Source organism: Leopardus geoffroyi, chromosome A1 (genome assembly GCF_018350155.1).
Source record: "Leopardus geoffroyi isolate Oge1 chromosome A1, O.geoffroyi_Oge1_pat1.0, whole genome shotgun sequence".
In the NCBI taxonomy this organism is placed as follows: Eukaryota; Metazoa; Chordata; class Mammalia; order Carnivora; family Felidae; genus Leopardus; species Leopardus geoffroyi.
In genome coordinates this window covers 182,612,066-182,638,338 of record NC_059326.1, presented here as the reverse complement: position 1 = coordinate 182,638,338, position 26,273 = coordinate 182,612,066, and the positions used below count along the sequence as shown (strand labels likewise).

General features: G+C 35.5%; 1 protein-coding gene across 13 annotated transcripts in view; it reads left to right on the top strand.

The window, feature by feature from the left end:
- Positions 1 to 26,273, top strand: part of TENM2 (teneurin transmembrane protein 2) — a 1,977,527-nt gene that overhangs the window by 6,941 nt on the left and 1,944,313 nt on the right. For 7 of the 13 annotated variants that reach the window (XM_045502315.1, XM_045502361.1, XM_045502382.1 and 4 more), the window contains exon 1: positions 5,075 to 5,142. The exons of 1 other annotated variant lie outside the window; for it this stretch is intronic. The gene's annotated coding sequence lies outside the window, so the exon portion shown is untranslated. Of the gene's footprint in view, positions 1 to 5,074; positions 5,143 to 5,222; positions 5,243 to 26,273 lie in introns of those variants that run through there. 5 more of the 13 variants (XM_045502430.1, XM_045502400.1, XM_045502371.1 and 2 more) reach the window with 2 other exon arrangements.

The following is a 26,273-nucleotide window of genomic DNA, read 5'->3' as shown; positions in this document are numbered from 1 at the left end:
TCCATCAACAAAAACTAAAAATAAAAGTTATGTTTTTATTCAGTTACTCCCAGGCACCCAGAAAACAAGCTGTTAGATGAGAGGAGTAAATGCAAAGGGTTTGATTTATATTATGTAAAGACTATAAATTAATATTGAATTGCTAGTATTGAATTGCACATATCCCATAGGTACTGAGTCTGATGACAGTTAAATTTTTAGTGAAAATACTTCATTTTATCTCAAATGTCAGAACATCTTGATAATCATGTCACACAAAGGAATTTTCCTCCCCATTTCTCTTCGGTGAAGATCCAAATTCATGCATTCTACTTTGACCAAGAAAGAATTTTCAAGTGACATTTTATACCACTGATAGCTCTGTCAAAAGTGTGGAGGGGGGAGATAATTAACACCATACTTTAGCCTGATTCTCAGCTAAATTCACAGCATAAAATATCCATAAGCATGATGGAAAGATGGTGGTTTCTCCATTGTGTTTAGGTTATAATAATGCCATCAGATAACAATTATAGGGAACTTCTCTGTACCTCACATCATGATCATTATTTCATCAAATTCATACAACAGTCCTATGGCATTTTGAAAGTTATAGTGACTTTCTTAAGTTCTCATAGTTAGAGAAATCCTACTCAGAATTGCTGGCTAATTCCAAAGTCAATGTTATTAACCACTCCAACTTAAAGGGATAGAAATTTATCTTCATCTTTTTCTTTCACTTCTCCTATTTGGAGAAATAATAAAAAAAGGGGAAAATCTATCCCCTCTGCACCTCTGGAGGGTAAATTTTCTGCTCTATGGAGTCAGAAGGAGAGAATCAGTCAGAGAAATAATAAAAATGATGACAACTGTGCCAGTTCTATGGAGGAGAGGAAAATGAATCACTTCATGGCATCAGGGTGCATTTGGAAAGTAGGACTTTGAGTAATCCTAGGAAGAAGCTTTATTTCTGAGCAATGTGGGATCCTCTCTCATGGCCCAACATGAGGCCAAAAAGTACCCACTCATTCCTAATAGGGGCAAACATCCGCACACCTCTCTCTCTCAATCTCTCTCCTTTCTCTCTCTCTCCTTTCTCTCGGCTTCAATGTTAGTATGGACCCCAAACTTAGTACTTGTACGACTAGACACATGAGTGTTTCCAGCTGAGAAAACGAATTTTTCACACATTGCTGGAATCCTAACCCTGAGCAGACACAGCATTCTCCCAGCATATAGGTTTTCTGAGTGAAATCAGTGCTGCTGACAGGATCCACATTTTCAATCTATATTCATCCACACAGCATCATATCTTCTTGGGGAGGGCATTGTCATACAGTTGAAGCTAATGTTCTGTCAGACTTTTATCTTGCTAGTCTATCATTACAATCCCAACTGAACCAGAAGGCCTCAGGGGTTTTCTGTTGCTCTCAGTCAATCAGTATGGCAGTTACCAACACACTGATCCAAAGGAGGCAGTCACTGCATGGAATTTCCACATTTGGCATCTTTTCTTCTTCCTACATAAGAAAGCTGGAATAATTAATTGGAAACTACTGAAAAGCATTAGGTTTGAAGTATTTGGCCCGGCTATGAGTTTCAATTAACATTTGTAAATTTCTAGCCTTCTCTCTAGCTGTTATATATATATTAAAATAAAACTGCTGCTAAAATTTAAAGTTCTGGAAGAGCTTTTCAAACTGTACACTGTTAACTGCATCTTCTTAAGGAGGTAGTATTTAGATTTTGAGAGGGAAAATGACTCTAATAATGTTAAATGCATATGGGACTATTTAAAAATACGTATTTTATATTACAATATGTACATTTCTGCATAACTAGGATCTTCCCTTTCATTGCTCTTTTAAAATTTTTTTGTGGGAATTATTCCAGATATATATTTCCTGCCTTTTTAAACATAATACATTGAACATAATTTAACCTTATTCTAGAGAGCTCAGAACATCATTATAAATATGCATTATTGTGTTATGGGATAGTGATGCTGTGTTGGATTCTATATAATGTAGTAAGTCAGGTCTTCCTATAGGCAAATGAATTTCTTTCTATCTTTAATTAATTAAATCTCTACATATGGTTATCAAGTTCCAATTATTTGCCAAATGCTATGTTCAATAAACATCAATAAACCAAAATAGACACTATCTTTGTCTTCTTGAATTTAGTCTAGACTGAAGTGGGTATAGGTAGAATAAATACATGCAAAAAATATGTAATTCAAATATAATAAATGCCAAGAAGATAAAGAACAGGATGTCATTATAGAGAGGAGCAGAGTTACCTAATTAGGTTAAAGAGTTAGGGAAAGATACTGAGGAAGTAAAGTTTTTCCAATGATATTTTTAAAATTAGGAATTAGCTGGAGAAAAGGAATAGCTTGTACAAAGGGCTTAAGGTGGGAAAGACCTCAGAAAACCCAAAGCCTGGATGGATGAAATGTTCAAATTGCTATAGCATATTATGGGAGTGGGGTTTCAGAAGGATATCACGCTCTCTAAATGTTTTAAGAGAAAGAACTTCTAATTACTTCCCAGTAAATTATTTTAAAATTTAGGGGGGAAAAGCTACAGAGTTCAGGACAATTTGATACAAAAAGAACTAAGTATTCTTAAGCATTAATGAGGATTTAGGTCAAATGCAGATATAATCCACAGGTTACCTTTATGTTTGTTATTCATCATCAAATTTTCCCTTAAGTTAATTGAGGATTCCCTATAGAAATTAAAATGAGTCTGACAAGGGATAAAACAAACAAAATGATTTATGCCAGTTTAAGCCCCCAAGTCATTGTTTCTCAGATTCCCACCTCATTAGACCTCAGGAATTTCTATAAAGGGATTATTAAACAAATGAATTGTTATTTTAGTTCCTGTAGCACATTGCTGATGTGAAAACAGTTTATATGTAAAGCAAAATAAGTTATGGTAAATTAGCATAAGGTTTAGTATTTTAATAGCCAGCAAATCTCAGAATAATGGAAGTGTCTCTGGATTATTATTAAAATCAAGAATAAGATGAATAAGATGACTTCCTCAAAGAACTTCCATGCTTTATTTTATTATACCATACCATAGAAACAATTTTCTTCTTGAAAAAAAATGATTAAAACAAAAATATGTTTATCATTCATTTGAAATACCAATACTTAAATAAGCATGTAGAAAATATTTTACTTCCTGGGAATTGATTTTCTGTTGACCTAAAAAAAAAAAAAAAAAAAAAAAAAGAAAGAAAAGAAAAGAGAGAGAGAGATTCTTAAGATTCATGGACTGGTTCTTAAATTCATCGTAAGCATTGAAATTCATTAGCCCATTAATGTCATTCAGTATGTGTTATACATAATATACCCATAAAATTGATCATTAAAACTCAGAGCAATAGAATTTCATACAAGAATGTATGTGTACTCAAGACAAAACTAATTCTAGTGCTTGCTAATACCAGCATTATTAGAAAACCTTTTCCTTGTTTTACTTTTTAAAGTAATTAGAAATTTGCTTAAAAATCCCCACTGACATGAAATGTTAATATTGGTGCAATTAATGAAATGCTAATATTTATGAATTAATTGGCAAAAATCTTGATGAAAGGAAGCTAACAAAAATCATTTATGCAGAATCTACCAGAGGACAAGATTTGTCCTTGGTGACTTGCTCATTTTGCTTTCAGATTATTAGTTAGTAAAATAGTCAGTGATATTTCAGCAAATTCTTAGTTGAAAGAGTTCTCTAAGACAAAGTTAACAAGCTAGCTTTTAACATAATATGTTAATTGAAAATATTGGAGGTGATATTTCTCAGCCACTAACTTAGATATGCAGGAAAATAATGTAATTCTTGTTTTCTATGACTTTCTATCTTGAGCTTCCATTCTTCTTGATGGTCAAACATATATAGTATTAGTGTGCTCCATGTCGCCTCAAGCTATTTTAGAATTAAACTAATAAATACTGTATTTACTGTGCTCTACTCTTACCAGCATTGCCTCTAGATGCACCTGATTTTCTGGAGTCATATCAATATTTGCTCAGCTTCCTTGTTTCAACCTATGTTCTATTCACAGTGACATATTGTTGTCTTTTTTGGCATCTTAGCATCACATCTGAAATTGCTCCCTATCTTCCAGCTCTTAGTGTCACAGTGTCACCATGTTTGGTTCCAGAGGAAAACAAATAGCAGCCCCCCTGCCATGTTACATGGGCTGGGGCTAATTTGTTTAGGCATTCTCTATCCTCCCAAACTATCTTGGTTCTAAAAACTCACAGCAGGGTTGGGTGCCTACTAGGGCATATAGGCCCAGATCCTGCCTAGTGTCAGTGATCCTACTGTCTTAGAGGAGTCATGGCTGAGGTAACCATCTTGGCAAATATTTTCACAAGTTTTTTTTTTTTTTCTTTTTCTTTGTGCTGCCTGGATTTCAGCCTTTGTACACTAATAAATCACAAACTGACACTATTTTTTTCTGGCCCCACCACAGAAACTTCTTTTGGGGGATTGATATAGCCTTCTGAAGGTTTAGGCCTTTTGCTGATGCCAAAAGGCCAAATAGCAACTTGGCCACCACTTCACATTGTGTTGTTATTATATACTTTCTTTGTCATTGTAAAACTTGAGACTAAATGTAACTTAGAAATAAAGAATTTATTGATGAAAGCTTATAAAAAGGGAGGAAGGAAGGAGGGAATAACATTCACTTGTGATAAAAAATAGACCTTTTTACAAAGACTTTAACATAAACCCCATCCCCCCCCAAAACATCATTAAATTTGGGGATAGCCAGGGTAAAAAAAAATAGAGGAAGATGTCTCCTATCTCTACTTCTTTCTTAAAAACACACTTCCTTTTTTGCACAGTGTCCTATGTGTTTAGTTCCAGCTTCAGATGATTTTAACCCTTGTGTTGTTTTAACATCTTACTGTTGAAAACCTTGTTCTTTAGAATCTTTCTCTGTAGAGCCAACCAATTTATAGCCATGAGTCAAATGTAGATTTCAGCAAGGTCCTCTAAAAATAAACTCTTATCACAAATGTACCCAAGTTATTTTGAGGTACAAAGCAAGTCAGTGGTGAAAACTATTTGTGTCAGGCTGGCTACTGTGTGATCACTCCCATGGATGTGGGTTGGGCCATGTCGCAATTAACAGGTAAGATGAACAGAATTTGGGAGAATTTGAAAGAAAGTTCATTACTCAGACAAGGGATTCCTGTGAAGAATAGAATTGGCACAAATAGACCTGGGATGTGGTGATTATGGCAGAAGGAGTGGGTTGCGCCTTTGTTGTAAGACTAGGGAATTTGCTAGACTTAGGTTGACAATTTTCAAGGTCTCTTTTAATGTTCCACAGGGGCCAAAGGAAGGGGCATGCACCAGCTTTCCTATCAGCTTGTTTAGATCCGAGGCTTGGGGCGCCTGGGTGGCTCAATCGGTTAAGCGTCCGACTTCAGCCAGGTCACGATCTCGCGGTCCGTGAGTTCGAGCCCCGCGTCGGGCTCTGGGCTGATGGCTCACAGCCTGAAGCCTGCTTCCGATTCTGTGTCTCCCTCTCTCTCTGCCCCTCCCCCATTCATGCTCTGTCTCTCTCTGTCTCAAAAATAAATAAACATTAGATCTGAGGCTAGGAGGGAAGGAGAAACTAAGGCTTATAAGATGTTAGTGATTCAACATCAAAAAATGGGTTCAAACTCTACTGCGCTGGTCTTTCCCTGCTGTATGAGAATGCCCTGGTTCCCCTAACTCTAGCAACCAAAGGCAGCTTCCTCCCAGAACAAATGAAGATAAAGCAAAAATTGCTAAGAGAGCAGGCTGACTAAACCAATTAGGGAAACAAAAATTAAGAATGCCAAGGTCTGGTTCCTTCTTTCCTTTTGTACCTATTTCCTGAGGCAAACGTGGGATTATATAAGAGCAGTGGCATGCTAGAACCTTGTGACCCTCCAATATATATTTTCTAAAGGGCTAGAAATTGTAGAGTATAAAAAGTTCCTTTATTCTAAGATTATTCTTCTAAGATTCTGCTAATAGAGTGATAATATTTGTAGGACAGAAACAAATATAAACATTACAATAGATTTCAAATTCAGGCCTTCCTTCTTTTTTTCAATGAGTAAGTTCCTATCTATGTATCAAACCAAGTCTTTTTTCAGGTGCTGGGGTCTGTTAGTAAGCCAGAGAAATCAACTGTCCTTATAGAGTTTGTTTTTTATGGGTGGTGACACAATTTCTTTTTAAAAAAGAAAAACAAAACAAAACAAACAAAAAACAACAACAAAACAAAACCTACAACTTCAGACCTATTAAGTTCTGTGAAGGCTATTGAGTGCCTAACCTAGCCTGAGCGCAAAGGAAGGCCGCCCTTGGGATTGATGGTTAGCCTGAAACCCAAAGTACCAGCTCAGAAAGTCTTTGAAGAAGTTAATTCTGGGTGCAGAAGTTTCCATTTTCTAATTTTAGTGGTTATCCAGCATTATATTTAATTGGCCAGATAGAAATAGGGCAAAAATTGAAATGGGCCTCTCTGCCTCTGTAATGAATTAAATAGTTTTCCATAGCATTAGCTGTAAACGACACCACTGAACTGACAATTTCTTCCTTGTTTGGGCTTTATTTAAACTTCTGAATGGCATTGAGAGGTTATTAGAGATTAATCTTCAATTAGGCATTCTGATAGCCCAAGAAATTGTCCAAGGGTCCCTCTGGCCATAGTTTTTTTTAGCATTAAAAAGATATTGAATTAATAATATTTTGCCATCTCTCTAGACCTTTAAACTCCTGTGACTGATGTCCAATCATTTAGCCCACTTAAATAGAATGTCACACTGTGAGTCTTCCATTCTGAATAGGTCACCATAGGCTAGTGCTCATTAGTGTTGAGTGTCCATTTCAGAAGCTGCAACAGCCACTCAACCCCCATGTTTTAAGAAAATAAGTAGAAAATTATTTTGTCACAAATGGAAGGGTTATGAAGACAATGCCATATGTCAGTAGTATTGTGACTGAAAAATGTCATCTAGGCTCTATAGTGCTGTATAATGCTCCAACCTAAAGCCATAAAATAAGATTGGGTTAGTGAGTGAGGCTCATGGCAGAGTTCCCAGACCTATCCAGAGAGTTGTGGACTGCACAGCATAGTGTTCAAAGCCCAGTGTCGAAAGCCGAAGGGGCTGGACAAGACAGTTTTGATTTATGTGGGATTCTCATCCACCAAACAAGACTTGAAGGAATTAATCAAGCACTTGCAGTGAAAGTTTAAAGAGAAACTTGGGGAACGAATAACCTGAGAAGAATCTCCCTTGTTCTGTTACCCTGAAAAGTTGAGGGTTTCTTTTCTTTCTCTTTTACAACTTTTTTTTAAAGCTTACATCTTTATTAGACTATGAGAACATATATTATCACTTAGGAACTTATTTTTTAATTAACTTTTCCCTTTCTTTACCTCGTTTCTGTAACTCCATTACATATACAGACTTTGTGCAATTTACTCATAATAAGACTCCTAAAGGTATAAATTAGAGGGCTTGACAAATTATAATTTCAAAACTTGGAATTTTTAAGGAAGAAAGATATGGTGAAAAGGACTCATAAATTAGTTTGGATTAGATTACTTTGTACATTTCTATTGTTTTTGACTCCCAGCATTGCTTCCTTCTTTTTAATTTTTTTTAATGTTTATTTATTTTTGAAAGAAAGAGACAAAAGAAGCAAGGGAGTGGGAGAGAGAGAGAGAGAGAGAGAGAAAGAGAGAGAGAGAATATGAATCCAAAGCAGGACCCAGGCTCCGAGCTGTCAGAACAGAGTCCAACATGGGGCTCAAACCCATGAACCATGAGATGATGACCTGAGATAAAGTTAGACTCTTAACCGACTGAGCCACCCAGAGGTCCCAAGCATTGCTTCCTTCTTGTAGGAGTTCTTCAATTTGATTTTCCTTTAGGCAATTACATCCTTTCCTCATTCCCACTTGTGTGCAGTTTTGTAGAATTGTCAGTGGAGATAACTCACCTTCCAGAGCGAAGGGTGGATAAACATGTGACCCAAATTACACCAAGAAATTATTCTCTTACATCTATATTTAGAAGGGATGTATAAGAGAGGGAAAATGGTTGTCTCTGATTCATCCCTATATAGAAAATTAAATAATTCCTATTAGTTTCTTCTTCCTTACATTACTGAAGCTGCCCTGTATGTAACCTGTACTTACTAAGATCTGGTTGTAATGGATTCCTTCATTTTGGAAGCTATTCTATTTCTTTATAATACATTCATGTTTAAGCAAAAGTAATTCTTTGGGTTGTAGTCTAAGAACATGAACTGATACTATGATATCAAAACCTTCATTCAACCAGATAAGCTAAAGAAATAATTACTTGGCCAAAGACATTAAGAATATAGTAAATATATCTGATTGTGTTATAAGGGAATAGCATGTGTTGGGGGGCTTGGGGCATTGAAAACAATTAGTGTGGACCTTGAATTCGGGAGACCTTAAATTCTAGACTCTGTAATTTGCTGTGATATAGTACAAAAGAACAGAAAAAAGGGAAAACCCAATTTCTAGACTGTGTCCATGACATCTATGGCGTTATACCATGATATCTGTGAGTTTCACTTATCTTATCTCTGAGGTCATGGAAATGGGCTGGGTTGTCTGAAGATTCTGTTTAGCTCTATAATTGTGTAACTATGTATTTTTTTATTTTTTTTAATGTTTATTTATTTTTGAGACAGAGAGAGACAGAGCATGAACAGGGGAGGGTCAGAGAGAGAGGGAGACACAGAATCTGAAACAGGCTCCAGGCTCTGAGCTGTCAGCACAGAGCCCGACGCGGGGCTCGAACTCACCAACCAGGAGATCATGACCTGGGCTGAAGTCAGACGCTCAACTACTGAGCCACCCAGACACCCCTGTAACTATGTATTTTTATTCTTTAAGCCATGGTGAAATGTTGGAAGTTTCTGAGCAGAAGGATGACATAATAAAAACCAGATTTTAGGATCAATTAAAAAAATGACATTTGTGTAGTCAAAAATGAAATAGAATATCTGAATTATTCTTTACTTATAAGTTTTAAGACAGGTTTGTGAAATGCTGACCTTTACAGCAAGAAAACTACTTGGGATTACTAGTTAAAGTCCAAGGCCAGTCAGTGAAGGGAAATCCCGATCTATCATATTAGGTACAAGTTTTATCTGGGGTAAGGAAAATTCATTTAGGAAAAGCAATGCTAGTGAAAATGAAAAAAACAGCAAGAAACTTTAACAAATTCTCTAAGAGGATATTTATCACTTAAATTAACAACTGCCTAATAAGCAAAAGTAAATTTATTTTGATTATTTGAAACAATTTTAAATTGAGCTTATAACTGACTGTGTTGGAATGTTGAAAAGATATTTATTCATTTATTTATTTATTTTAAGATTATTTATTTTGAGAGAGACAGAGGCAGCCTGAGTGGGAGAGGAGCAGAGAGAGAGAGAGAGAGAGAGAGAGAGAGAGAGAGAGATTCCCAAACAGGTTCTTCACTGTCAGCACAGAGTCCAATGTGGGGCTCAAACTTACGAATCATTAGATCATGACCCGAGCTGAAATGGAGTCAGACACTTAACCAACTGAGCCACCCAGGCATCTGAAAGGAAAGTTTTTAAAATTCAAGCATACATCTGATCTCGAAGCCTCTCACCAATACGTTTAAAAAAATGCATGTGTATGAAATATGCAGGAAAAAACCCACAGAAAAAACAAAACAATGAATTATTATAAAGCCAACATCCATGTGACTATCACTCAGATCAACAAACAGGTCATGAGCTATACCCTGGAAGCTCTTTCTACCTTCTTCTTCCTCATCTCCAAGGGAGACATCATCCTGACGTTTATTGTAATCACTCCTTTGGTTGTACCATGTTTTTTTTCATGTAATCATAACTTATTTTTGCCTATTTTTTGGAGGGGTGGTTTGTACTAACAGAAATATATGGAAAGTCTTTTACTGTGCTTGACTTCTTTCACTTAAGGTTATCATTGTGAGATACATCTGTGTTGTTGTGGGAAGCTGTATCTCAATCAATTCAGGTGCAGTATAGTATTACATCATGGACATGCTGAAATTTATCTATTATTATATTAATGGGTGTTGGAGCTGTTTACCCTATTGACTCTAAATCATAGTACTATCAACATCCACATACATGTTTCTTTTAAGCTCATACACTTGCATTTCTACTGGGAAATTTTTAAAGGGTGGATTTCCATATAACATATAACTATGGGTTAAAACTATATAACTACGGGTTATATGTATGTTGCATGTATGTTCAACTTAAGGAGATAACATATTTTCTAAAGATATTTTAGCAAGTTATACTCCAACCATCACTGAATGAGAGTTTTCACTGATATGCTTATTTGACACTTGCATATAGTATTTTTAATTTTAGCTATTTTTATGCTTGTGAAGTGTTTTTTCATTGCGATTTTAATTTGCACCTCCCTAATTAATAAGAGGTTGAGTATATTTTTTTTAAGTTTATTCCCACTTTTATATCCTCTTTTGTGAAATGCCAGTTCAGGTCTAATTTCCTATGTCTTTGGTTGATAATTTTCATTATTTTTGGAAGGTTCAAAGCTATTATCTGCTCAAATATGATGGCTGTCTTTTTCTCATTCTTATTTTTCTAGATCTTCTTACTGTAAATTTCATGGTTGTTGTTCTCCTCTTTTTACTTTCCTTCTTTGTCTCTCTGCTTCATTCATTATTCTGAGTTATCATTCAGTTCACTAATTCTTTTGTCACTTATGTTTAGCCTGTGCTAATCCCATCTGCTGAGTTCTTAATTTCAATTATTTTATTTTTATGTTCTAAAATTTCCACCATTTTTTAAAATTTCTATCTATGTCAATATTCTGCTAATAGTCTTTTATTCTGTTTGAACATATAGAGTGGTTACGTTTAAATTCTGAGTGGCTACTCTAGTATCTGGACCATGAGTAGATCTGCTTTTATTTTTAATATTTCTGCTGATTTGGATCATGTAATTTTGGATCATGTACCTGGTTATTTTTTTTTAAATTTTATTGGGCATTGTTTTTAGAAAATTATTTGTAGAAATAATTTGAGGTCTCTGATATTATCTTCTTTCAGATAGGATATAGGTTTTCTTCCTAACCTGGGAAATGTTGGCTTTAGCTTATTTGGAGATGAGTTACAAGTCCCTGAAGGGGTCAATTTTTTCTTAAGTTTATTAATTTGTTTTGAGACAAACTGAGATGGCACAAGCAGGGGGAGGTGCAGAAAGGTGTGTGTGTGGAGAGAGAGAGAGAGAGAGAGAGAGAGAGAGAGAGAGAGAGAATCCCAAGCAGACTCCACACTGCCAGCACAGAGCCAGATGTGGGGCTCGAACCCACAAAACTGTGAGATCATGACCTGAGCCAAAACCAAGAGTCGGACACTCAACCAACTGAACTACCCAGGTATCCCTGCCTATTTCTCTTTTAAACCTATTCCCAAGATGTAGTATTTCAGTATCCTCCTCAAAACAAGGGAGATTCCTTAGGTTTCCTTTACCTGGCAGCTTAGATATTAATACCCATCCATCCACTTAACCCAACAAGGCTGCAAAAACAATGATCAGCAAACAAGTTAGAAAAAAAAAAGGTGGCCTCAAATTCCAACCTAACCTCCCTGAACGTTTATCTTCCTAGCCCAGTAATTCTTTATTATTTTATTAGGCCTTTCATTTGCTTGAGCGGTTTTTAAATATACACACAGATGTTAAATATTATAAATATATGTGTAGTTTTTTTACTTCAGTGGAGGACTTCTCCAAAGTAATATGTCATTTCTGAAAGTGTAAATTCCTTATTTGGTTCAATTCATTTTTATACTGCTACTATAAATATAATTTTAGAACAGACCTTTCATTTCATCTATTCCATTCTATTCCATTCCATTCCATTGAGGATAACGTTTAAACACCTTAGCTCATAATTTGTAGCTTTCTGTAATGTAACTTTAATCTTATCTTCCAACTTTATATAATGTCATCCCTACCACATGCATTATTATTCTAAGGCTATGAAACTACATTGTTCCCCAGTGACAGGGGACGATCTAATGTTCTTATGTCTTTTCTTAAGCTGTTTCTACTGTCAGAGTATGCTTTCAATGTTTGGTGGTAAAATCCTATTCATCTTTCTAGACAGCTTTAATGTCAGCTCTTATGTGAATGAAGGTGCTAAACCCATCTCAAACATGGACACAAAAACACTGCAGAATTGATCATTCCCTCCTCACTTTCTAACATGATTTCTCATGTAGTTTCTCAGTAAGCCACACTAACCTGTTTCCTGAAACTACCCTACTTCCATACCTCCTACCTTCATGCTTTTGCTCATAATAATCTCTTTGCCTAAATCTCATGCCTCAAAGATATGGCCCACAAAAACTGACTTAATACATCATTCCTGCTTATTCTGTCTATACCTCACTTTGTCCATACATCAATGATAGTCATGTGTTTTCTAAATTACTGGTCACATGTTTTTCTTCCTGGAGGAAGTGATCATCTTTAGTTTATCTTTTTTTTGCCCAGAATTTAAAATAATAATTGATGTATTCATAATATGTCATCCATGTACAATTAATATGTGATTGATACAAGAGTAAATGCATAAATGAATCCATGAATACATATAATGTGTCTCTATTTCACTAGTTATGAAATAGTTTTCCACAAATGGCTTCAGAAATTCAGTTTATATAATGGACCCAAAGTTCAGGTCATCACATTTTCATTTTTCATGATAGTAGGGGAAAATGGCAGGAATTAATAAAAGCCAGGCACAATTCCAAAACCTCATTTAGTTGGTATTTTATCTTGCTTCCACTAAAGTGTGACTAACAAATAGAATGATGCTTTATTCTCTCCATTTGGGTTTTGCTTGTTAGACTGTAGTGGAGATGTTATTGAGCTGTGAAAATGTTGAAAGTGATCATCTCCAAACAGCAGTAGACATAAGAATCAACTCAAAAAATTGTTAACATTGCAGATTTCTGACCCTAAGTATCTGGTTCAGTAGGGCAGTGTTGGAGCCCAGGAATAAGTATTTTATTAAGTGCCTTATGTAATTTTGTTTCAAGAAAAAAAATTTTAAGAGATTGTATTAGTAGGCTCCAGTTTCCATCAGCCATTGGCCTAAACATATGCAAACCATTGGGCACAAAGGTAAAGCGTAAGTAACAAGATGCTAAGCTCTAGAAAGCTGAATAGAGCTATCTCAACTCTGTACATTTGACATAGTGAGTAAAATGAAACTACATCTTTCCATATCTACCAGAAACCAAAGGGGCATAAATACCAGGCAATAGTAGTGGTGGAAGAGAATTTATCAATTGCCATAGAAACCAATTAAATATTACTTAAGAAAAACAACAAGTCAGAAGGAGACACAAACTTAAATTAAGAACATATGTTATCCTGAAAGGTATTTCTCTGGGCTAAAATCTACCCCAATCCCTACAAATGTTTTTCTTCTAATAATTCCTTTCTCCCTATTGTCTGCCTGCCATTCTTCTAAATGATGATACCTAACAAAGATTATAATCTGGCAACTGGGATTTGACAGACCATGAAATTGTTTGTGGACTAGATGGATGAAATATTGAGATTTTGATCGACTCAAAGGAATTTATTAATTTATTTCAGAAATATTGTTTAACCAAATAAATAGCTTTATTTAGTGCTTTGAAAATGTCTTTTGATTTATTTGTAATGGGGCATGTCAGTACTTTTTAACAGATGGCTTCTCAAGTTCATGACCTTGATGGGACTCATTTGGTCAGAACAAAAAATACACAAGCTTTTGTAAGTATGGGCTAACCCCATACACCTAAAAATAAAAAGTATTTACAATTACAAGTATGAATATGCAATGTCATTTTTGCTATCTTTTTCCCCCAGATTTTTATAGCATTACATTCAAACTATACCTGTCATTTTGAATTAGAAACTTATGTCAGTATTTGGAAAGAGTAACATGTTAAAATATGGGCCCAACTCATATGCTATATATGTGAAGTTGTTGGCATATTCTGGCTTTCTGGATCCACCAAGTTGGCTATTATGGAAACATTAATTGGAGTATGTGGGTGTGCTCTGATTTGTTTTTAATTTATTTATTTTGAGAGACAGAGAGAGAGAAAGAGAAAGAGTGCATGTGGGGGAGGGGTAGAGAGAGAGGGAGAGAAAGAGAATCTCAAGCAGGCTCTGTGCTGTCACCATGGAGCCTGAAATGGTGCTCAAACTCATGAACTGTGAAGCCATGACCTGAGCCAAAGTCAGATGCTTAACCAACTGAGCCAACCAGGTGCCGCTTATGATATATCCATAGAAATGACATGATTGACCAAGAAAGCATATTAGGATTCATATGTTTTAGTTATGAAATGTGATTCTCCATGGATCTCAGTTTTAGCTCTGCTTATTATTTTAGTTCTTTAAAACTCTAATACTTAGCACATTTAGATATCAGGTGTTTTAATCTGGAGCAATTTATTTTATTATTTTTTTTATATTTTTAGGGGTTTATCATAAATGAAATACAAAAGGGGATTGAGATAAAAAAGGTTTTGTGGTTGTGTCACACAATTTATCAAAATAAATAGCAAACTCCTGATTTTTGATGGAAATAATCACTATATATTTTATTTCTACCACCAATTATTTAACCAGTAAGGGACAGAGACTGAGTTGTAATTGTCTTTCTTCCAAAATCCAAGCAACTATACTTCTAAAAATGAAAGAGGATTTTGTTGTTGTTGTTGTTGTTGTTGTTGTTGTTGTTGATTTGGCTAAGTTTTATTTGGGGACTAAATTTCTTTTCACTAACAGCAGTGGAAAACGAAGTGCTAAAAGGGCCTGAAAGAGGGAGATTGAATCTGGAAGTGATGATCTAACAGAAATACTCACTTGAGAATTTTAGACAGGCATCAAAACCTGTGGGAACTTCTAAGAATGATTTTGGTTTACATATTACTGTGATGTTCCTATCTTTCAGCTGGCAAATATATGTGTATTATAAATCACAGGCCATATTAAAAATCCATTTCACACTGGTATTTACTTAGTTATCAGGGCTATATTAGCATAAAAAGAATGACGTTTAAGGTTTCCAACCATGTGTCCTGCGAAATTGTCTTTATAATCATGAGAAGCGACACAATCACATTTACGCTGGGCAGCCTGGCATGTGCACAGTGCCTGACTTGAGATGTGTTCAATTAAAAAAAATGAGTGATGTTCTGAAGGATAAGACTTATTTTTGTATTGTATCTGTCAACTTGTTCTTGCACACAAATGCTCTTTCCTCCCCTTTATGTCTCTGTCCTACTATATAAAAGGATTGATGTAGGTAATAAACCTGACCTACTTCCTAGATTTAAAACTGCATCTGTCGGTAACTTGCTAAAGAGTTTGATCTCTGATGAGCTAATCAAGGCTTATACTGTCACCCCAATAGGGCACACATGGAGTCATAAAATTGTTTCACCCTGTTATGTGTAAGTTGGAATAAAAAGGTATTAGCACAATGTCAGCACAAATGCTTCTAGAGTTCTTTTCCTTAAAGGAACTGATCTCTTCCTAAGACACAGGACCAAAACGAAGAACAGGACACCTAAACCACCATTATGTATGTACTTCCTTATAGGAAAGTATACACAGACATTTCTCAGGCCTGATGGGTAAGAATAACAGGAGGACATATATGATTTTTAAAAACAGGCACATTGTAGTATACAGTCAGCAGCTTCAAGTAACCAAAGAGATGCTTTAACTGGCCTTTTTGGATACATGACACACATCACTTCTTTAACAGAATAAAGCTCCTATATGCAAGTGCTTTTATTTTATTTGTTATCACTTCTCAGATGAAATACCAGTGGACTAACTGGGATGCTGGCTAAGCTGGATCCTGAACCATGATCAAAATTAATCATGCAGTCTGGGATTTAGTGACAAGCGTTCGAATGCCACATTGAAAATGGCAGCATCTGCTTAATACCATGAGCCCATCAACATTGAGGTATAACAGCACTAAGATAGGAACTGTTTTCGTCTGAAAGTAGAATAAGTATATATGTGATTAAATGATGAAGAAAATGAGTGTTAAAACTGAAGTCGTTTTAGAAACTGTTAAATCGTATTATTGAAATTAAATGGTTTAAGTTGTTGTTCCTGTTTGAAAGAAGAAAGTGAAATTGTCAACCATGAGTTTACTGATTATAAATACTTACCTACATTTGGTTCAACTTCTCAAGTATCCATAGAGACATTTAGACGGCAGCCTATTGTGTATGTTAGGCAAGATTTGGGTAATTAATAAAAATGAGGTGTTAAACCAGTAACAGGGAAGGAATTTAAACTAACCTTCTGCTCTACCCTTTCATCCTCCAATCTTAAATCGACGTATAAGTTATATACTTGACAATAAATTAAATGCTTATGCTGCAGACAAATTACACATCAGAAACAAAATAATGAATTTATCTTTTTTTTGTAAGCATAAACTTAGTTCAAAATGGGAAATGTGTGCTTTCACTGTACAGTCAGTTCTGCTGTAATGCAACATATACATTTCTAAAAATTACTCTGCTGTGCAAAACCACCCAGTAAAACAGGGAACTTATAGGGGAAATGTGGTTAGGGTACAACACTCAATAACTTTATTATTGACATCATTTTATAAGTATGATTGTGATTAACATTACAAAATAGGAACCAAATAAAAATGGTAGCACAGTTTTACATATATTAAATGGTTAAGGAATACATAAAGACTACAAGAAGTGTGATACTTGAAAAAACCTGCTTGTAGAAGTGGCTATCAGAAAACTTGTTTATTTGAAAGGAGGGTTATCTCACAAGGAAAGCTATAATGCTATATAGGGCTGGGTGCATCTCACAACACAGGCAATGAGCTATGGTAACTGGTAGATGTTTGGGTGTGTATCTTGTGTATTCCAGTGCAACATGGGTCAGCTGGGTGCAGTTTTTCAGTGTTCGCCTAGCATGTCACCCAAATGAAATAGCATGTAGGTAAACACAATTCACATTACACTCGTTATTACCTAGTGTAACATTTGCATTGGGCCAAATTTATGTATTTAAAACAAGAGTTATAGGGGCACCTGAGTGCCCCAGTCAGTTAAGTGCTTGACTTCAGCTCAGGTCGTGATCTCATGGTTCATGGGTTTGAGCCCTGTGTCAGGCTTTATGCTGTCAGCTTGGAGCCTGAATCCTGTTTCAGACTCTGTGTCTCCCTCTCTCTCTGCCCCTCTGCAGCTTGTGTTCTCTCTCTCTCTCTCTCTCAAAAATAAACAAACATTAAATTTTAAAAAATTAAAAAAAAAACACAAGCATTATAGCACAGCTGACTCAACTGGAATCTGTGCAAATTTTAGTTATAAATTATATGCCCGTTATGTCATAAACCTGTCATGAAAAAAAATTGAATATTCAGAAATACAGTATTGAACACAATTTTCCTTATGCTGAACATCTTTACGAGGCAAAGATTTGGGGTATTTTGCACTTTTGGCTTTCTCAAATCCACTTTCAATCTGTCCTATTTGAAGGATAACAATCTTTGTCAAATCTTTACAAAATTACTTTCTCAAGATTTTTTTTTTCGAATTGGAATCTCTTAATCATCAAGGAATAAAGAAAAGAGTTAATTTTAATTAAATACATACTATGGGCCAGGAACAATGCTACAAATTCTAACTGCATCACATCATATGTTGTTCACTTAGAGCCCCCATGTTTGTTTTGTTGGTTTGCTAATATACTCATTTTATAGAACTGGTGACTACAGCGTAGAGTGGGTAAGTAATTTCTTGAAGTTCATATAGCAGATAAGTGCAAGGCTAATTACTTTAGTATTCTGATTCAGGTTTTTAGAACCACTCACTTAGAGGTAATTTTTAAGTTCTTGGCATGAAGATTTGAGAGGAAGGGTCTATAAAATTTCCATTCCATTGACTGATAAGTTCTTTATAGTAGAGCATTATGCCTATTAACAAATGTATTACCCTTACATCTTTGGCGTGGTTTTAGTTTGCCTTATCAGAGAACTTAGACTGAATGTAGAGATGCTTAATCTTTTCCGTTCCTTTAATTCAAGGGAAAAGATGTCCCTTGGGTCAAGAACCTAATTAGCATGGGTGTGGAGTGGGAAGAGCATTGCAAAATATATATTCTCTTCCAGATTGGTAAAGTTGTGGTCAAATATGGGATCTTTACTTGTTACCCATCCTTTAAGAAGCTGATAAAAACTATGAACTCTCTCTTCTGGTAAATGCAATAGACACTTGATTAAAGCCCCTTAAAATAATGTATCCCCCGTTTCCCTCCTTCATGCAACAGTATTATCTTCAAGTGTTGCCTGCTTAAGCACTGAGGGGTGGCAGGAGGGAGGAAAGCAATTGTAGATTTGGCCAGAGGAAAAGTTGGTTCTCTGCCCAGGAAGTTACCTGGCTACTGCTAATTGCCAGCTATGAGGACTTCTTTTGCTCTTTTTAAGGCTTCATGTCAGCTGTTATTCTAAGTCTTTCTCCACCCATCAAATATCACTTGGAAGAACACAGCAGGTGCTCTGAGAGTGTTTGTCAGAAAATATAGATGTTTATATATGGTTACCAGATTTTGTAAATAAAAATATAGGACATAGAGTTAAATATGAATTTTAGATACACAACCTTTTAGGTTATAAGTATATTCCAAATATTTCATAGGACATACTTATACTAAATAATTCATTTTTTAAATCTCAAATTCAAATTTAATTGGGGATCCTGTAGTTTATGTGGCATCCCTATGCTTATAAGTAATATATTCCAAGAGGCAGGTGTTCTCAGCAAGGCCCTCAGACAACCTTGCTTTAAAGATTGCCTTTTTTGATAATCCATGGTCATTTCTTTAAATTAATTGAAAAAAAAATTAGTAAAATTTTTGCTTCAGCCTCAGCCACTTAGGACTCATAATATCCTATCAAAAGGGTTGTCAGCATCTTAAATTCTTGCCTCGTTTTCACAGAGTAGATAAAGGCAGGGCTTTAAGAGCTTTTATTTCCTCTTCTCAAATTGAATATATATTCAAAGATTCTTTATGAGTACCCTATTTATATGGGAAATAAAAGATTCCATATTATTTGACTCTTCTATGTTTCTATCTTATGAGCAGCACAATCATGCTGGTGTTTTCCTGAACAAATATAGAACAAACCCTCAATGTATGGCACCCAGGACAAGTGAACATTTTCATATCAGCTAAAATGTAACCAAATCTATTGCACCTAAATGTCTCTTTTTGAGACATTTCAAACTTGGACTTCCAAAAATATTCACCAAATAATGAATGTCAGAAACCAATTCTTCCTCTATGGCATTTATTCATGTGATAATGCCCACAAAGCTATCTTTAATTATTACTGTATAGGATATCCCGTTATCTTTAATTATCACTGCCGAATGTTGAAAAATCAAATACTGCTGGCAATCAAGAGTCATTATACAATAGCATGATTGCATCTGTTCATATTAACAGATAAGCACAGAAAATCAAAACAGTGTCTGATTTAACCACTAAAACTGTCTGAACAAAATATTGTATCTAGCGCTCTTAATATCTTGCAGTGACTTTGATCTGATTAAAATCCAAAGAAACATAACCACAAATGCAAATGTTCTGGTGTTTCTGAAATTAATATTGCTGAATTTCACTGGACTGAATTGCTGGAATCCTAGTGAAGCAGAAGTGATTATAGGCACAGTATAAACTTATGATAGGAGGATATCTAAATCTCTGAGGCCGCAGGTGCAGGATTATAGCAAAACCCCAGTGAAACATTCAGTGTTCTGTCTAAATACCCCAGTACAAAATTAATTAGGCAGTTGATCACATAATAAAGCTATGATGGATGATCTAATGGAAACTAGCATCTCAGAGTCAATAACAAACTTGATTCTCTTATTAGATGCAGCTGATTTTCAGTACTGCCATTTACAAGATTGTGTGCATAATAGAAGATAAAAAAAGATGGGGGTTCTATTTTGAAAATGAGAACTCAGTTACAGTATTTATCTCTGTTGGAAACTATAATATGTAAGCAATGTAGAATTTGTAGATAGACATATCTGCAAGTAATTCTCTAAGATACTTTCCTGAAAAGCACATCAAAGAACAGGGAAATAATGAGACAGGCTCCAGCTGTTGGATTCCTACAGCTTTTGATTTGTGCTCTACTAGAAACTCCAGGTTTTGATCCTGTGTTGATTATTTCCATGGTACTGAAGTTGATTTGTGCATTATTTAAAAACAGACAGTAGGCAGCAAACAAGGAAGAGTTTGCAAACTACATCTTAAAGGACATTTTGTTTCTGTCTTGTCATTTCTAGCATTCCACTTAAGGGCTTTGGTGATGTGCATGGCTACCTGTAGTGGAGCACACATTAAAAATGGAGAAGGTGCAGAACAGAGATAATCAAAGGTTTTAAAATGAGGATATTGCAAATAAAGTGACCATGGCCTTCTGGGACTAGGGGATATAAGAATGCCACATGTTCCATGTTGATTTTCAATTTCGTAAAACTGTGCAAATGATTCTGAGGGTGAGAACAGCTGCCCATTTTGAAACAAGGAATATTTACTCGGCATAGAAACCTTGCGGTTAAATATTACTAAAAAGTCAGGGCATCTGAGTAGCTCATTTGGTTAAGCGTCCGACTCTTGATTTTGTCTCAGGTCACAATCTCACAGTCCTGAGATCCAGCCCCACATCAGGCTCTGTGCTGGGCATGGAGCCTACTTGAGATTCTCTTTCTCCTTCTCCCTCTGCCCCTTTCCTGCTGGCGCTCCTTCTCTCTCTTTCTCTCTCTCTCTCTCAAAAAAAAAAAATGACTAAAAAGTCAATCAGCACTGGGCATCCCTCTTCCTGACCCATGGCTTCAAATAGCTCTTGCTTAAAAGGCAGCCCACTTTTGAAAGAGTTCATCATTAGTTGTTTCCTCTAACATGTTATATTTCCTAATTGCAAAACAATGGGAATTTTTGCAAATTTGGTAATAATGGTTTTTTGAAGAACTCTGCCCAAAAGTGTTTTGTGTTCTGAGGGCAACAGAGTAATGTAGGTAAAGGAAGAGCCCATAATTTCTGCTGCTGTTTGAGTTTTGATGATGTTTTTCAGCTGGTGTTTCTTTTCGTTGAAAGCAGGATTATATCAGATGAGTTGTTTTTTTCTGTGGCTGCTCTTGAGAAAAAAAATCCAGCTGGCACGTGACTTCTTGATCTGGTTGTTTGTGAGCTCCTTTCCTCCTTTTTGCTTCTTTCCTTCCTGATCTTGCCACCTTCCATGAGCACAGATATATGAACACATGTATGCAAACAAACAAGCAAACAACAAACAAAAAAACCCACAGGAAACAATTGGAACAGCTGCTTTGTGGACCAGTGAGGTAAATTATTTAAGGGTTATTTTTAGAGAAGTCCTCACAATTGATCAGCTTATTGATTCAGAAAGATATCAATAATCAATGTACAAATCTGAGAGTCTCTTGGAAGCCACTGTTTGATTTGACATTGACTCACCTTCTTGTCAACCATCACTTCCTCCCTCCTCATTTGGTCCCTCTTGGTTAGAATGTAAATATATAGTACTTACAGACTTCCTTAATTAAATAGAATGTGAGAACTATAATGCACATTTCTATGTTCATAGGTATAAATTGTGAATATTTTTAGTGTCACAGCTTAGGTGACATAACACAAAAATTAAGAAAGGTTTCTTCCTGTAATCTAAAAGCTCTATATGGAGCTAAAAGCACTGAAAAAATGCAGAGTTTTCAAACAAAATATGGAATGAAAATATTCTGAAACATACAGGGAAAACAGTAAAGTCGCATGGAATTTAGTGGAAAATTATTTGTTCCAAGAACATAGATATAAATGAAGATTAGTAGAGTATATTCACTTTTTTGAAGATTTTATTTTTTAAGTAATCTCTATATCCAAGACAGGGCTCTAACTTAGAACCTCAAAACCCAGAACTGTATGCTCTCCCAACTGAGTCAGCAGGCACCTGACTGGCTAAGTTGGAGAACATGTGACTCTTGATCTTGGAGTCATGAGTTTGAGCCCTATGTTGGGTGTGGAGGTGACTTTGAAAAAAAGGTTAGTATAGTTTTAAAAGACTTCAAATATATAAGACAAATGAGCTGAGATTAAAACATATGCTAAGCTGCAAAAGAGAAATAAATTTGAAATATTTCCCAAAAAGCAATAAAGAAACTGTGTCTGAACAAGTGAGTCCATCTTGATTAATGACTGAAAAGATATCTAGGCAATTTTAAAAAATAATTTAGTTACATAATAAATAGGTTTTTGTTTTTGTTCTTTAAAGTTTATTTATATTTGGGGGGTGGGGAGAGGGGGGGGGGGAAGTGAGTGTGGGAGAGGCAAAGGGAGAGGAAGAGAAAGAGAATCCCAAGCAGGTGCCACACTGTCAGCATGGAGCCCAATTTAGGGTTCAAACTCATGAACGGTGGGATCATGACCTGAGCTGAAATCGAGAGTCAGACACTTAACCAACTTAACCACCCAGGCACCCCCCGACTTTTTTTTAAAGTTTTTTTCAAAGTATTATTTATTTTTGAGAGACAGAGAGACTCAGAGTGTGAGCAGGGAAGGGGCAGAGAGGGAGGGAGACACAGAATTCAAGGCAGGCTCCAGGCTCTGAGCTGTCAGCACAGAGCCTGATGCACGACTCGAACCGATGGAACCCATGAACCGTGAGATCATGACCTGGGCCGAAGTCAGACACCCAACCAACTGAGCCAACCAGGCGCCCCCCTCCCCGACTCTTTTTTTTTTAACTAGGCTTCATCCTCAGCATGGAGCCCAACATGGGGCTTGAATTCAAGTCTCTGAGATCAAGACCTGAGCTGAGATCGAATTGGATGCTTAACTGACTGACCCACCCAGGAACTCCATAAATAGGTATTTTTAAAAGGAAAATATAAAATACAGAGAAAAGACAAAGAAGAAACAACATACTCTCAAAAGAGAAAAATATGGTTACATACTTCCCTGAGAGTTTTGTATAGTTTGCAAATACAGAGAAATTATCAGATTGTCTAGGTTACATGGCAGTGACAAATCCCCAAATTTCAAGGGCTGAACAGAACAAAGGTCTGTTTCTAATGTGCATCATATGTCTAATGCAGGTTGGCAGGCCTTCTGCTTCCCAGAGTCACTCTGAGTCCCAGTCTGTTGGAGCCTCCAGTATAGTGTAGCTAAAGTATTTGAAACACATGGCCTACAAGTTTGCTGTGGTTGATTAAGAGAAGGCTCATGCAGGATGTTTATAAGATCCAGGCATATAAGTGGTTTATATTACTTCTGCCACATGGTCTCAAATTTACTGCAAAATAAATTGACAAATATAGTCTTTCTAAGTGCCCAGGAGAAGTAAAATGAAATAAAGATTTGGAACAATACAGACTTGTTTCTGTCTCCTCCCACACTCCCAGTTTTGGACAAAATTTGAATCATTATGTTTTACAGTTTAGCTTTATTTGAATTAATGAATTATGAATATATGTTTCCAATGTGTGAAGAATATTTCATCATGTAAATATTGTACCCTTTACACAAAGTATTTTTCTACTTTTGTAAATTGAAATTCCACATTAAAAAAAAAAAAGTTTATTTATTTATTTTGAGACCAAGACCACAGGAGAGAAAGAGGGAAAGAGAGAATCCCAAGCAGGTTCTGCATTGCCAGTGTGGAGCCCAACACGGGCTCAAACTCATGAATTGGGAGATCATGACCTGAGCCGAAATCAAGAATCAAATGCTTAACCAACCAAGCCAGCCAGGCTCCCCACCACATTATTTTTTATGTAAAGTATAGCAGTAAAGTTGTAACTAAGAGTGTGAATTTTCTGTCAGAAAGATCTATATTTGAATCTATGACCCCTTTCCTTGCCACCTGTATGACTTGACGAGATTCCTTACACAACTTAGGCAGATCTTTAGTGATCTATTAGAATGTAACAATAATGTCTTTCTCATTTACTACCTTGAGGACATAGTGAGATGATAGGAAGTGCTTAGTTAATATTTCACTATTAAGTGTGTAAGCCCAGAATAAATGGCAGTATTGAAAGCATTTTTTATGATATTGGCGGTGGTTTGTGTTATTGCATAGAGCTCTTGTATGAACACCATGCATAGTAGTTGAGGCTAAGAAATTTTCTCTAACACAACACATCTGAGGCTTACATGAACTTTACCACAATTTAATCCTGAACAGAAGGATCATCTATATTGCCAATGCTACCCAAGTAATTTTTTTTTTGATTAGCTCATATTTGGAAGGAACCTGAGTGGTTTTGAAAGTATGGAACAGTACCATAATTGTATATTGTGATCACTCCACACTGTTCTTCCATAGCTAGCCACTGCTCTGTGAGAGAAGAAAATGTATGCCATCTGGTGCTTTAAAACAAACAACCAAGCTCTGAATTGCAAAGGCACATCTGTATGGATGTTTGTTATAGCAGTATTTATCATTTCAATGACATGTATCCCATCTAAAGAATCATAACTGGTGGTAAATTAAAGTGTGAAACAACATTAAAAGAATATGATACAGGCATGCAAAAGGAAAAGGGTAGCTAATACCTCATCCATTTATATAGAAAGATTTCCACAATATTGTGTATTATTTTTTGTGCCTCCTGTGTGTGATTCCTCTATTTTTCCTTTACTGCCTTTCTCTGCATAAAGTGAATATTTTCCATGGTAATTCACACATCTTGTCAGTTTTTGTTTATATGAACCATTCTAATAGGTATGTAGTGGGTCATATGGTAGTTTTTTTTATTAAATTTTATTATTAAAGTATAGTTGACATATGATGTTATATTAGTTTTAGGTGTACAATATATACAATATATACACTATGCAGTGCCCACCACAAGTGTAGTTAACATCTGTCACCATGCAGTGTTATAATATTATGACTACATTCTCTGAGCTGTACTTCTTATCCTCATGACTTATTTATTATATAACTGGAAGTTTGTACCTCAACCACATTATAGTTTTGCATTTCTGCAATGAAATGATATTTACTATTTCCATATGCCTCTTTGTCATATGTGGTGTGTGTGTGTGCGTGTGTGTGTGTGCGTGTGTGTGTGTTCTATGTGTTATGTGTATCTTTTTGTCTATTTTAGTATTGGGCTATTTGGTTTTTGGCCAGTGAGTATTGAAAACTATATATTCCAGATATAAGTCATTTATCAAAAATATAACTTGCCATATTTTCTTCCAAGATGAAATTTATCTTTACATTCTCTTATCAGTGTCTTTTGAGGAACAGAAATTTTTGTTGTTTGTGAAGTATAATTAATTTTTATATCATTTTTTGCTGTTGATATCATACTCAGGAGACCTTTGCCTAAGCTGCATCCAGAAAAAAATTTTTTTAAATGTTTATTTATTTATTTTTAGAGAGAGAAAGTGCAAGCAGGGGAGGGGTAAAGAGAAAGAGGGAGACAGAGAATCCCAAGCAGATTCCATGCCGTCAGCCCAGAGCCTGATGCAGGACTCAAATTCATGAACAATGAGATAATGACCTGAGCAGAAACCAAGAGTCAGATGTTAAACCGACTGAGACACACAGGTGCCCACAGAAAATTTTCTCTTTAACAAATTTATAGTTTTAGGTTTTACATTTATGTTTATAATACTTTTTGACTTATTTTTTATATATAGTATAAAACATAGATTGTTGGGTGTTTTGTTCTGTACTAAATCTTGAAATCAAAGAATGTTAGCCCTACACTTCTTTTTCTTTTCTTTTTTTTAAGTTGTTTTGGTTATTCTAGGTCCTTTGCCTTTCCCAGTGAATTTTGGAATAAGTTGTAAGTTTCTGTGAGAAAATCCTGATGACATTTTGTTTGGTATGTTTTGAATCTATAGGTCAAAAAGGGAATAATTGACATCTTAACAATATTGAATCTTCAAAAGATGAACATAAATATCATTCTCATTATTTAGTTCTTCTTTCATTTCTTACAGCAATATAGTTTTTAGTTTTCTGTGTGCAAATCCTTTGTTTCTTTTGTCAGATTTACCCATAAGAATTTCATGTTTTTATGGTAACGCAAATGTATTTTTTATTTCAGTTTTTTATTTTTGCTGGTGCATAGCACT